This window comes from Colius striatus, chromosome 2 (genome assembly GCF_028858725.1).
Source record: "Colius striatus isolate bColStr4 chromosome 2, bColStr4.1.hap1, whole genome shotgun sequence".
Lineage (NCBI taxonomy): Eukaryota > Metazoa > Chordata > Aves > Coliiformes > Coliidae > Colius > Colius striatus.
This window is the reverse complement of record NC_084760.1, coordinates 33,715,669-33,728,618: the sequence shown is the minus strand read 5'-3', so window position 1 is coordinate 33,728,618 and position 12,950 is coordinate 33,715,669.

The window sequence follows — 12,950 nt, the reverse complement described above, 5'->3', positions numbered from 1 at the left end:
CATTGCTCATAAATGTACTTGCAATAACTAAAGAACAGCTGGGGCTCAGAATTTCAGCTTTCTATTTTGGCTGAATTAACAATCCAACTGCTTTTTTCCTTCTTTCTCAGTTTTTCCATTCATGATTTTTTTCCCTGCATTGTTTACTAATTCAAACTAAATTGAGTAAGTGTTAAATGGTTCACTATGATATATTACATTGAAAATTCACAATGCATGAATTTCTATAGGCAAAATCTGTTTGTAAAAATTAATTCTACATTCATGCTAATGAAAGTCTTGCATTTAATTTCCTGTTCTGAAAATTTACTCCTAAATTCTTAAAAGGTGAACTAGCTGCCAATCAAGGCAAATACAAAAATCATACAAAATACAAAAATTATTCAGTAAAAAGTCCATATTGGACAAAAACGTTACTCTTGTCTAAAATTTAATTTTATTACATTTAAAATGGTCAAATAACTCCTTTTGTCTTCAAGGGGTTTAACCAACATTCCTTATTTAAGTTGACGAAATGTATAAGTTCTGCTGTAACTCCTTTTATACAGAAACTGAAAGCGAGACGTCATTTAAATGAGCAATTGTCCAAAGACTGTGTGAAAACCAAGATTAGAACTCAGAATGTCTGAGTCATCACAACATTCATCAAGCTTGCACAATAAATTTGCAGAATGCCAGTCATGTGCAATGCCCTCAAGTCACTGATGATGATAATTTCAGTATAAAGGAAAAAGTGGGATGTATGGCCATAGTACAACAGCTCAGAATTCAACTGTTTTAACAGTGTTGCTCACATTACTCCCAAAGGTAAAGATCTAAAACTTAAAATATTCTTTGAAGATTTTAAAATGATTTATCTTATGATAAGCTCTAGTGATATGAGTCAAGCAAATGAATCGGACAATTGTTTAACTAGGCTGTAATGTGATGATGGCCATTTTATTATGGAAACTTCAAATATATGTCATCAATAAGAGTCTAATAAACCTTTCACAGAAAGCAAAAATTGTCATAAATTTCATGGGATATATATCATTAGGTTGTCGCTGTTGTTGACCTTTGTTGACATTCTACTTTGCCACTGTTAAACTGTAGACATTTAAAGCCAGACCATTAAAACATGCACTGAACAGAGAAAAGTGAGATAAGTAGAAATATTTTTGAAGTATATATGAAATCTGTCTCCAGAGAACAGTAAGTCACTCTGAGGACAAACACCACGTCCCCATACCCTAGCTTATCCCTGCCACCCTTTTGCTAAAATATGTGGGCTTTGCCACTAACAAAGTTCACAAGTTGAAACTTGATCTTATCCCATGGGGCTAAGTAGAAGCTTCAACTCATCTAAAAGAAGCATTCTCAAGCCTTGAATTTTCCTGTGAATATATTATTCCCCATTTGTAAAATTCAAATACTAAATCAAAGACTGACAAACTATAATTGTATATTATATACTGAGTTCTTTGAGAATGTGGACAATTACACGGGTGAAATGTTAAAATAGTGTGGAAACACGGAAGCAGAGATAATGGGTTCGCTGTCACAATTAATTGAACATTATCCCTATATGTGTTGCTTTTTTAACCCTTGTTTAATAACATGAATGTTAGATCCCTTTGGGACTCTCCTCCACTAAGGAAACTAATAGTTTATTTCCACACTTCATTACTGAACAAGTTTCTAGTGCACAGTTTCTTTGAAAGCATTTGGTGAGCAACTTCGTGGACTATGTTAGACATACAAGTAAATAGCTGTATTTGTAGTTGTCCCTGTAATATAAATAATTGCTGAGACTGGTCCATTTTTTAATATTTATCCATTGATTCATTCATTCTATTTTTTTATTATACTTATTTACAGTTACCCACCTCACTTATCAATCTGTAGTTCCTTGGATTCTTCTTGAATTCTATTTAAAAAGTAGTATGAAATAAAAACATTAGGTACTAGGCTAAGCATTAATGGGCTCACGATCCCCAATAAATCCCTGATAAAGAACTGTGGTTGGGCAGCATTTGTTTATGAGGGGAGGACATCTTGGATATGCTGCAGTTTTCAAGTCCCCCTTTTGCTTTTATAACTTGTTATGTTAGTGTTTTTCTTCTTACATCTGCTAGTTGCCTTGGCTGCAGCTTTTAACTGTAACCAGTCTTCCTTATCTTGCATGGCCTTAATCTCTATGTCTATCAGATGAAGCTACCATCTAGCTATTTTCTCAGAAATATGAAGCAAAAATAGCTAGTCATACTGTGTCAGAAGTAGGCCTTGTATCAAAGACAGCTGAAGAGAGAGCTAGAAGAGTCACAAAATGGAATGAATTCTGTTCTGTTCAGAGAAGCAGACGGCTGTGGAGCGGAATAAGGGACATTGAAGCAGAGAGGTCACAAACTGGCATTGCTACTAATATCTTCTTTTTCAATGTTCTGAAATTAATCTCTTTTTGCTTCCTTTGTCTCATATAGGGAATTTCTAGTCTCCAAACATTTTCATTCTGGCCATCCAGAAGAGTTACTTCTAATTTTTTTCTTCAGAGTACTAACTGATAGTCAAAGTGCAATTTAAAACTGAACATCTCTCCACCGCACCTATTTTAACGGATGAGGATTGTTAAGAGTCCTTGTCAGTATGAGATAGAATCTTTACACTGCTTGGAAGTAGAAGCACAGATCACCACACCCTGTCTCTAAAAACAAAAAAGGGAAAACAGGGTAACAATAGTAATTAATAACAAGGCCAGAGGAAAAAAAAAAAACAAAAAACAAAGCAATTACAATTAGCTGTTACAATTAAAAGCAGTAAATAGCTTGTTCAGTGCAGATAATATCTGTGAATAAATTATAATAATGTACTAGAACAGGTGTACTTTAAAATCTAAACACAAATAAAATGACTATCCTAACCAGAACTTTTAATTATGTTGTTTTACTGGTACAAATGTGATCTTTCAGTCCTAATTCTAAAGGAGAGAGAGAGTTTTCTCAAAGTACCAACTACAGAAGTATTTACTCAGGCTTCACTGCTGCTTCACTATTGATGAGAGACCTGATGATCCCATCTTTAGGTATTCATATAATATCTGGGCAATGTGAGGCCATGTGTCTGAGCAAACAATTGTAGGTATCAAAACATAATAAATAGATGTAACAATAGCTCAATATTTCTGAGAATATGATCTTATCCTTGACACACAACATGTGTGATGGAAGGGCAAAATTTGAAATTTCAGAGCAAGAAAACATGCAGTATGCCTGCCTTCTAAATACAAGGGAAAAGGACTTCTAATATGTTTTCCAGTACTTCAGTACAGCATATCAGACTTACACGATCAATTATCTGTAAACAGCAGTGTACAAAAACCCAGATTTTTTCCTAGCCAATCAGCAAAAGGAGCTCAAACACAATAATCTCTCTAAAACGCTTAAAATGAAAATGGAATACTTATATTCCTAGTATTACATTACAGTAAACACACTTTTTACTGTAAAAATAAATATGTTTCTAGAAGATGAATAAAGCATTAAATTTATGTGTTCTGAATGTGCTTTGGTGATTATCCAAAGAACATATAAAGTATGACTTACAGTCTTATGAAAAAGGAGATAGTCAAAAGCTTTCCTTTTGTTCCTGAAGTATCAATTATACATATTTGGGACATTCAATATAGTTAAAGAATATACAGGGAGAAGCTGAGGCATGAGCTGAGGCATGACTGAATTTTCAGCCCTATGAGTGAAGTACATTTGCTGCTTCATAGAGCATTAACATCATCACAAATAAGTAAGAAATATTCTTATTTATCTGAAATTAAAGAGAGGTTGTTAAGAAAATAATACTCATGATGTAGATTCAAAGTAACAACACCTCTGTTTAAAAGACAATGACAATGTTGCCCAAATACCTCTTTGAGACTCAGTATTATATGTTCTGTTGAAGATGGCTCCAAAATGGCATGGTACAATTCTTGCTCAGTTCAAATATAAAGTTTCCAAGAAATTATTTACACCTTGAAAAGAGTTATGATTATCTTTAAGAAAGTGATCAATTAATTTAAAATTTTATTTTATTTGTGTAATTTTGCTAAAGTAAAATTTGAGATCAGATACACAGACATTGATGAAGACATTTAAACAAGCAGTCTGTCTTTTCCCACATGGAGAAAGAACTCACCAAAATTTTGAGCAGTTCTGCAAACAGGGATTTCTATGGTGGCGCTTGCCTGAAAAACCAAGACAGAGTGATTGAGATTTATGTGTTTACATTTTTGTACTACAGAAACTATCATTAGTATAATTTATATATTCACTACATGAATTTATCAAAATAATATTCATTATATTAACATTCATACGTAAATACACAAATGATTTTTAAAAATAATATATTTTTTGTTTAGTTTGATTGAAAAAGGAAACAAACTCATAAACAAACTAATTTCTCAAGGGCAGTTCTATGCATTTCTCTTTAAAACAATTCTCAAAAGCATTAGATATAGAAAAAAGTTTGGAAGAATGTAGTAATTTATAGGTCTCAAACTCATTTTAGGTTAAAAAAATCCATTTTAATATTTTTACACAGATACTGATATTTTTATGGAGAATGAAGGAAAAATTGCTCATTTTTGTTAATGAGACAGATATGCTAAATCACAGTGCTGTAACAAGTATATGTATTCAGACAATGTCAGTGAAATAGCTCACTTGAAATAAAAAACAACACAAGTCCTCAAGGATGGAAGAACAATGTAATGCTGTATAAGATTAGGTTTCTGGGATCACATTGTGGAGGTCCTGAGGGTCTCGTAGCTCACTTATTCCAAACCTTTAATATTCTCATTTAAATTTCCTCAGACTTAATAATAGCCCCTAAAGTCAGAATTAGCTATTTAGGGAAAATATAAATACAACTCTTATCAGCTCAGTACTATGCTCGAAGACAATGAACATACACACAATCATCCTACTGGGTCCACTAGGAAATAGCAAGAATACTGGAGGAGTTTTCATACAACTTTGTACTGCTTTATGGACAGATATTGTCAAATATCAGGAAACTGTCCAGATAAGTATCCTCTTCAGGTCAGACTCTGCTGCAATACATTGAGATTGAAACTGTATTCCAACCTGGCAGCATTAAAAGTTATAGGAATGACACCCATTCTAATAGAAAGACCTCTAATCTAAATATGTACAGAGTAATATGTACTCTGGATTTTAAAAACCTAACAAACAAACATGCATAAACTTACTCTTGGTAAATATGTGCTTCAATATTACTTTCCCTATAAACATCAAAAATATTATGTGTTCATTTTAAATCAATGTGATTACCTACTGAGTCTAGAAGTTAATGGAGAAAGATTTAATCATTTCAGCTTTTAGTGGCCTAGTATAAGACTTCATGTGGTGTCATATTCTAAGCTAGACACAAGTTTTTGGTCTGTTTTTGATCTGCAACTCCATTTCAAGCGCAAAAAATCCACTAAAAAATACAGTCTAAAGGCCTTCTAACAAAATATTTTGTTGGTTTTGTGTTTTTTGTTTTTTTTTTTTTTTTGCAAAGATTGTACATAATATCACTGGTCTAGAAAGTACTGGTATCATAGTAATTCTATGAACAATGGCATATATTTACATATAGTTAAAGAAAAGGAAAACATTTAAAAGGCTCACTTTAGTACTCCATAGTCATACATAGCCAGGATTTAATCTTTAAAAGTCCTTTATTCTCTTAGTAAAAAAAGTAGTAACCATGCATATTGATATTTTCCAGAAAATGTCTAAATCAATTTTATATCCCATATTCATCTATGTTTTAGCCATATTTGTGTGAGATTTGAGAGTATCTCTGCAACTGTCTGCTGATGGGAAGTAGTGAATGAATTCCTTGTTTTTCTTTGACTGTGCTCACAGATTTCTTTTACTTATTTAACTATCTTTATGTCAATCTGAGTTCTCCTACTTTTACTCTTCTGATTCTCTCCCTTATCTCACCAGGGCTGTGAGTAAGTGGCTTGAAGTGCTTAGTTGCTGGCTAGGGTTAAACCATGATATAACTCCATCCTCATATATCCCCTGTTGCTTGGAGAAGATAATATGATTTTTGTTGCTTAGTACGGGAAACAAGGTGTTCAAGTCATTCATGTAACTGAGCTCTACACTTTGTCTCACACATGATGCACTACTTTCCACCTGCTGCTCCTGACAGGTATTGGTCTCCTATAGTCTCATGTCATATCTATCAGCCTCATGTAACATCTCTCAATCCTATACATTTTGTGTGCTGCATGGCAACTCACATTGTAAAAAATATCTACAGGTAAGCAATAAACTCCACATCTGCATTTTATTTTATGATTACTTGAACTCTTTTTAATGGTCTGTTATCTGGATTCAGATACTTAGCTCACATTAGAGACAATCATATACAGAGAAAAATATCTTCACATCCAAAATGAAGTTCAATCTCAATCTTTATCAATGTCTGACTATAAAGTTTAACAAAATCAACATCTTCTGATTTTTTTTCAGCTGAAGAACGTGACCCTCCAAAAACTATATCATATTAACACATTTTTTTATCATTTTTGTCTTGTTAAAGTATTTACATATTAACAATATTAAAACACTTTTTTCAAATTAAGAATGATTACACAATTACATCCCTGGATGATACAAGAAGGGTAACTGACAAAAACTAATAAGAGAAAAATTATATTCACTCTAGGATTTAGTTACCTGGTAATATCTGACTTATTCAAAAATTTCAGAGGAGTTACTTCTCATAAGATTATTAGGAAGAGAAAAAATTTGTTAATGATCAATTAAGTTTGAAAATGAGCTTTAAAAATTTCAGAACTACTCAATGTACTTTGAGTATTTGGAGACCTTAAGGATTTGGATTTATGATTTTACGGAGTATTTTAAACAGAATTTTGAATCCTATTAAATCTTGATGGAAATGAAAATATATCTCAGAAAAGGCTTACTAAAATACAAAAAAAAAAAAAGAGAAAGCTTAAATTGAAGAAGTTCATTTCTACCATAAAAACAGGGAAAGTCATTAGAAATACAAGAACTGAAATTGAAACCAAGATCAAGCCACGAAGACATACATAAGGGTGGAAGGAGTTGTATTCACTACCAGACAAGTCTACAAAAATGCAGAGAGGAAAGCTTTGATTTGATGAGAATTGGTGCTGGATATATGTTCCTACAGATCATCAATTTATGGAAAACTGAGACTGTAAACAGTTTATTAGAATTAGGAATAAATGCACTGGCAGAAAGGCAGTGTTCATTTTGTGAATGTGCACTGAAGATATTCTGCCCTGTATCTCTCAATTGCATTGTATTCATCTGTTCTTGCTTGTCCTGTGGGATATAGTATAACTGACACTTTTTATCACCATTTTGAGAGTGTTGTTTTCCTGCTCTGATTCTCAGATCAACCCTTATAAAATGATTGCTATTCCCCAAAGTGAGTCTAATCCACAGCTGCATTGCAGCTCAGTAAAAGTAATACAACGTTTTCGTCTTCTGCCTTCAGCAGCCATGTCAGCAGCAGTAGCATCGAACAGTGGTACAGCCATAAGAAGAATCTCTGTATTAGGCTTGAACTTATCTGTCCAGAGCTAGAGGTACAGATGCAGATTAATTTATAGTGGTCCAAACTGTTTGGCTTGGACTTGTCAAAAAAAACAAAAAAAAAAAAGAAAAAAACAATAGTGAAAATGAAACTGAACTACCACCATTTTTCTCCAGTGTCTGGTTGATTAGAATAAGTGTATCTCACGGCACAGGGTTACTACACAAAATATGAGGAAACTGTAAGTAGAAGAAAAACTTCAGGATAAGAAATATTATGTTCTTTGAAGAAGAAAATGGAAAATGACCAGTATAGCGACCACAGTGTCAGTCAAAAAGGCTTAAATGGTGCATTTGGAAGCTCACAACCCTCAGCATTCATTGCTCCACTGATAGTCAGTTGAAGGACTGGAAAATTATTTGGAAAGTAACATGTCCTGTTCCTGATTCATGTTACGTTTCAGTAGTACTGTGTATATTATCCTACTAAGCTTTGCTCAAGGAAATCTCCCAGCTGTGTTGACAGCAGTAATGACACACGTATTTACATGCCCTAACTTCCCAACAGGTATGCTTCAGCAACTCAAAGAGTGGGACTCCACCATTTTATACGACATTTTTTGTCTCTTTGGAGAGCTACTAGCAAAATATGTGGTGGCCCAGTTCACATCTGCTTCCTAGAATATGGCAGGCAAACAGATCTATATATTAGTGGGACTAGACCAGAGAGAATTAATGGAGCCATTGTGCCATTGTTACTTGGCAGAGAGCTTATATTCTTATTACCATGGCTCATAAAGTTCACAAATGCAACATCATCTATCACCAGAACATCTTTAGTTACCACCTAAGGAGATGCCAGATGGACAGGGAATAAGTGTTTCATGGAGGAATTACTTAAATCTCCTAATTTTTGCTTGGTATTTGCAAAAAACCAAAAAAGCACACAAAGAAAAAAAAAAAAAAAAAAGACTAGAAGTCAAAGTAAAGCCATGGCTACTCCATGTGCCAGTAGAGGTTTATTCACTCATCCACACGAACCAGACATATAAAATCACAAGAGAGATGCTGGCTGAATATTTTATGTAAATTTTTGACAACTGTTTGCCTACACTGGGAAATTTCATAGATAGCAGATGCAAGTCATTAAAAAATGTCCTTTTTTTCCTTTTTTTTTTTTTCTCATTTTGTTCTTTCCCTGATGTCATGAAATCTCACAGTGCAGCCTTGGGCAAACAATGGTCTGAAGCTTCTGCTTGTAGCTGGGAATCCAAGTTCAGATGTATTTTAAGCCTCAGCCCTGCAGCCTTTGGAATCCAAGAACTTCATTTAGCAGCTCTGGAGTTTGTTTTTGCAGCTTTGTTCTCTGTCAATGATACTACCTTACTCTGAAGGGCCAAAAAATATCACTGCAACTCTACCGGGAGCAATGAACTATATAAGGCTCTATTCAAAACAAAATGCACAGTGCAAAATAGATATCAAACCAGATCAAATTTATTTGGAGCAATTTAAAATGTAGAGGATGGAGAGATGTTTGTTAACTACCAGTTGCTGTTCTGGGTTTGACAATAGCAGGTGCTTTGTTGATGAAATAACACTAATCAAGTGTATGAGTCTTACAGGCTTCTGTTGTCCTAACAGGAGAGGTATTATGGGAGATACTGAACATGCAGTGACCTCTCTCATACATGTAGTGACATCTGGTCTGCAAAATGATGAAAAGGCAAAGGTACTGAAGAAGCAGCAATGGAAGTGAGTTTGCAGTCACATTGATATTTTCTACTAGATTCATCTATGAAAAATCATGAATAACGCTTTGAGTTAAAAGTAGCCTTATGGGTTCAACAAAAACAGTGTATGTTGCCTGTCTGTGAAAAAAAAGTTATTGTGTATTGGAACTGTCAAGATTATTTCTGCAGCCACGCTCTCTTCCCATTGTTCTACTGCGATATGCTTAACATCTCAGCTAAGCTGAAAGGGCATGTTATTAGTTTCATATCACAAGAAAATAAAAGTGGTCACTATGCTCTCCCCATCATGAAAATTATACTTTATAGCTATAAAACATCTCCAGCTTTTCTAGAGCACGTTAAAGGCACGTATTTTGTTGGTGAAAGTAGAAACAAAGAATAGGGAAAATATGGAAGAAAGAAGTAAATGAAGGCAGTTTGGTAGAAGTACATTGGAATAATATTTAGTTGGAAGTGTTAATATATGTAGGATTGTGAATAGCTTTTCAGATATTCTGAACTAGCAGTTTTTAGCAAAATTAAATCAGTGTTTGCAATTATGTTGTGATATTTTTTGTTTGGTAATAGAGGTCTGTGGTGGTTTAGCCCTGGCTGGATGCCAGGTGCCCACCATCATTCTCCCTCCTAAAATGGCCAGAGGAGAAGGGGAAAAAAAAAAACAAAAAACAATCAAAAAAAAAAAAAAACCCACAAAACACCAAAAAAAAAGCAGTTTGTGTGTCCAGATAAGGACAGAGAGATCACTCAGCAATCAGCATCACAGGCAGAAAAAGACTCAACTTGGGGAGAAAAAGGTTAGACTTATTAACAAATTATAAGAATAGAGAGAATCTTAAATAGAGAACTGAATCTTAAAACACCTCCCCCAACCCCTCCCTCCTTTAGGACTCCTTTCCTCCCAGCAGTACAAGGGAAGGGGGATGTGATAAGTTCATTATAGATGGACTTCGCTGCTGCTTCTTCTTAGGGAGAGGCTTCCCCACGCTTCCTACTCCTATACTGTGGGATCCTTCTTATGGGGGACATTCCCACATGAACTTCTCCAACATGGGTCCTTCCCCTGGGCTACAGTTCCTCACAAATCGCTCCAGCATGGGCCCTCACACGGGGAGCAGCTCCTCACACCCTGCCCTAACATGGATCATCCACCAGGAGAACAGTTGTTCAGGTACCGACTGCTCCAGCCTGAGTCCCTCACAGGATCGTAAGTCCTGACTGCAAACCTGCTCTCGTGTAGGCTCCCAGGTCCTGCCAGGAACTTGTTCCAGGGTGAGCTTCCCACAGAATCACAACCTCCTTCAGGCATCCACCCACTCAGGTGTGGGGTCCTCCACAGGCTGCAAGTGGATCTCTGCTCCCCAGTGGCCTCCAGGTACTGCAGAGGCACAACTGCCTCACCATGGTCTGCAGCACAGGACACAGGGAAGTCTTTCTTTCAGAGCCTAAGCACCCTCCTCCCCCTCCTTCTTCACTGACCTTGGTGTCTGCAGAGATGTTTTCACATTCTCACTCTCTTCTGCTCTAGCAGCAGCTGAGTAATTACCCAGCAACTTCTTCCCCTTCTCAAATACGTTATTTACAAAGGCATTACCTCAATCACTAATTGGCCAGGCCTGGGTGAGTTGCAGGGTCCATCTTAGAATTGAGTGGCATTAGCCCTATCAACTACAGGTGAGGTTTCTGGTAGATCTTTGTTTACAGAACCCATGCCTGTAGCTCCCCTTCTACCAAATCCTGGACCAGGCAAAACCACTACATGACCCCAAGATTTTAAGAAGCACATGCTGCATTATCATGGATAGGCTGGAAAGAGCAGCAGCAATAGCCACTGAAAGTAAATGATGGATCAACAAAAGTTACAGATACAACAAAGTATTGGAGATTTTGATTGATTTTTTTTTGTAATTTTTGTCAGAAAAAACTTAAAGTGTTGCTTAAACATACTCATTTCTGTGCTGAAAATCCTTCTTCTTAAATAATTATTAATTTTTATTACTTAATTTCAATTATTTCAAAGATCTGGGACTACTCTGCCAAGGGAAAATGAAAAGATAGAATATTTTTAATGTTTTTTTCAAAACTTAAATATTTGTGGAAGGGTATCTCTCTAAAATCTATGGAATTTTTTGTTATTTTGGATGAAGTCTTCCTAAAGACCTGATCCTATGGGCAAACTTCATTTCAGTATAAAGTGGTAACAGCTAAAAAATAAAGGAATTATAATCCTTCAAAATTAAATTATTCTCCGTAAGACTTTAATAAAGCAAAAATATAAACCACAAAATCATTTAATTTTGTCAGTTATGATGCACTGGTTATTTCTCAATAAGTTTATCACAGTACTGTAATTACTCCAATATTAACAATTTTTAATTTCCCTGTGATAATCACTTCCATTTTAGTAAAACTATGACTCTTCTTAACAGTTTGAATTTTTATATGTGCTTCTTAATTAAATCACCTTATGAGAAATAGATTTATCTGTTCTTAACTCATAAGATAGTCCTCCATGACTGGTGCCTGAAGTAAATCTCAAGTCCTAAGATTGTCATTCCTGTCCATTAAAAAATGATGATGGCTATGCGATCAGTGTTAAATGTATAATTAAACACATTTAAAAAACCCCAAAAACTATTTCACTGCATTTGGAAATTTAACAAATTGTCTTCTTATTGTTCCTGAGCTATGAAATGTAGACATTTAAACGTTCATATAATAGAATGGATGTTTTCCTGTAAATACTGAATTCCTGGATCTGAGCTTTGTGTCAAATATGAAACACAAGTATCCCTCAATAAGCTTAGAGACTGAATACTTTTGTCTCGTTTATTTGGATTTATCCTTTGAAGACACCAGAGACATGAAGTTCAAAGTGAACAGTCAGTGAAATGGTGAGCTGTGAACTAATATAACTAATTTTATTTTAATGTAAACACAAAAACCACAACTATATAATCTGAAAGTGGATTTTCTTGTAAGAAAAAAAATATTAATTCAACAAGAAGAGCTTAAGGTAATAGACTAAAAATGTGCAGTGAATAGGAATTTGGTTTGCAGATCACTATAACTGTGGACAGAAGAATCACTGATTATATTTTCAGGCTTAAAGCTTTCAACAACTAACCAGCTCTCTATTCAGTCATTTTACATTTAATTTTCTAAACAACTAACATTCTGCAACAAAACTGACAGCCTGCACTTTTGCAAACCCTCACTTCACCCATTTTTTTCCTTACATGAGTGAAATTATACAGACCAACAAGAATTTTTAGCCTGGCCTAAACATTTCTAGAAGAATAGTTCAATTATGTTCATCTTTAGTTCATGTATGTACATTCTGAGACAGGTAAAGTACCAATAACTGGGTTAAATAACATATAAATGATATAAATACTAGACAATACTAAAGAGATACAAAAAGCCCTATCCATTTGACTCAAATCAAGAAATTTATATATAATGCCATACATATTTCTTAAAAAAAATGCCTAGGTTCAATATTATTTTATTAATATCTAAGTATACTCACAAGTAGTATAAGCTTCATATAGAGCAACTGGTTTTTGGTTTCCTATCATATCAATGTCTAAAGAGAATTGGATAGACTATTTCT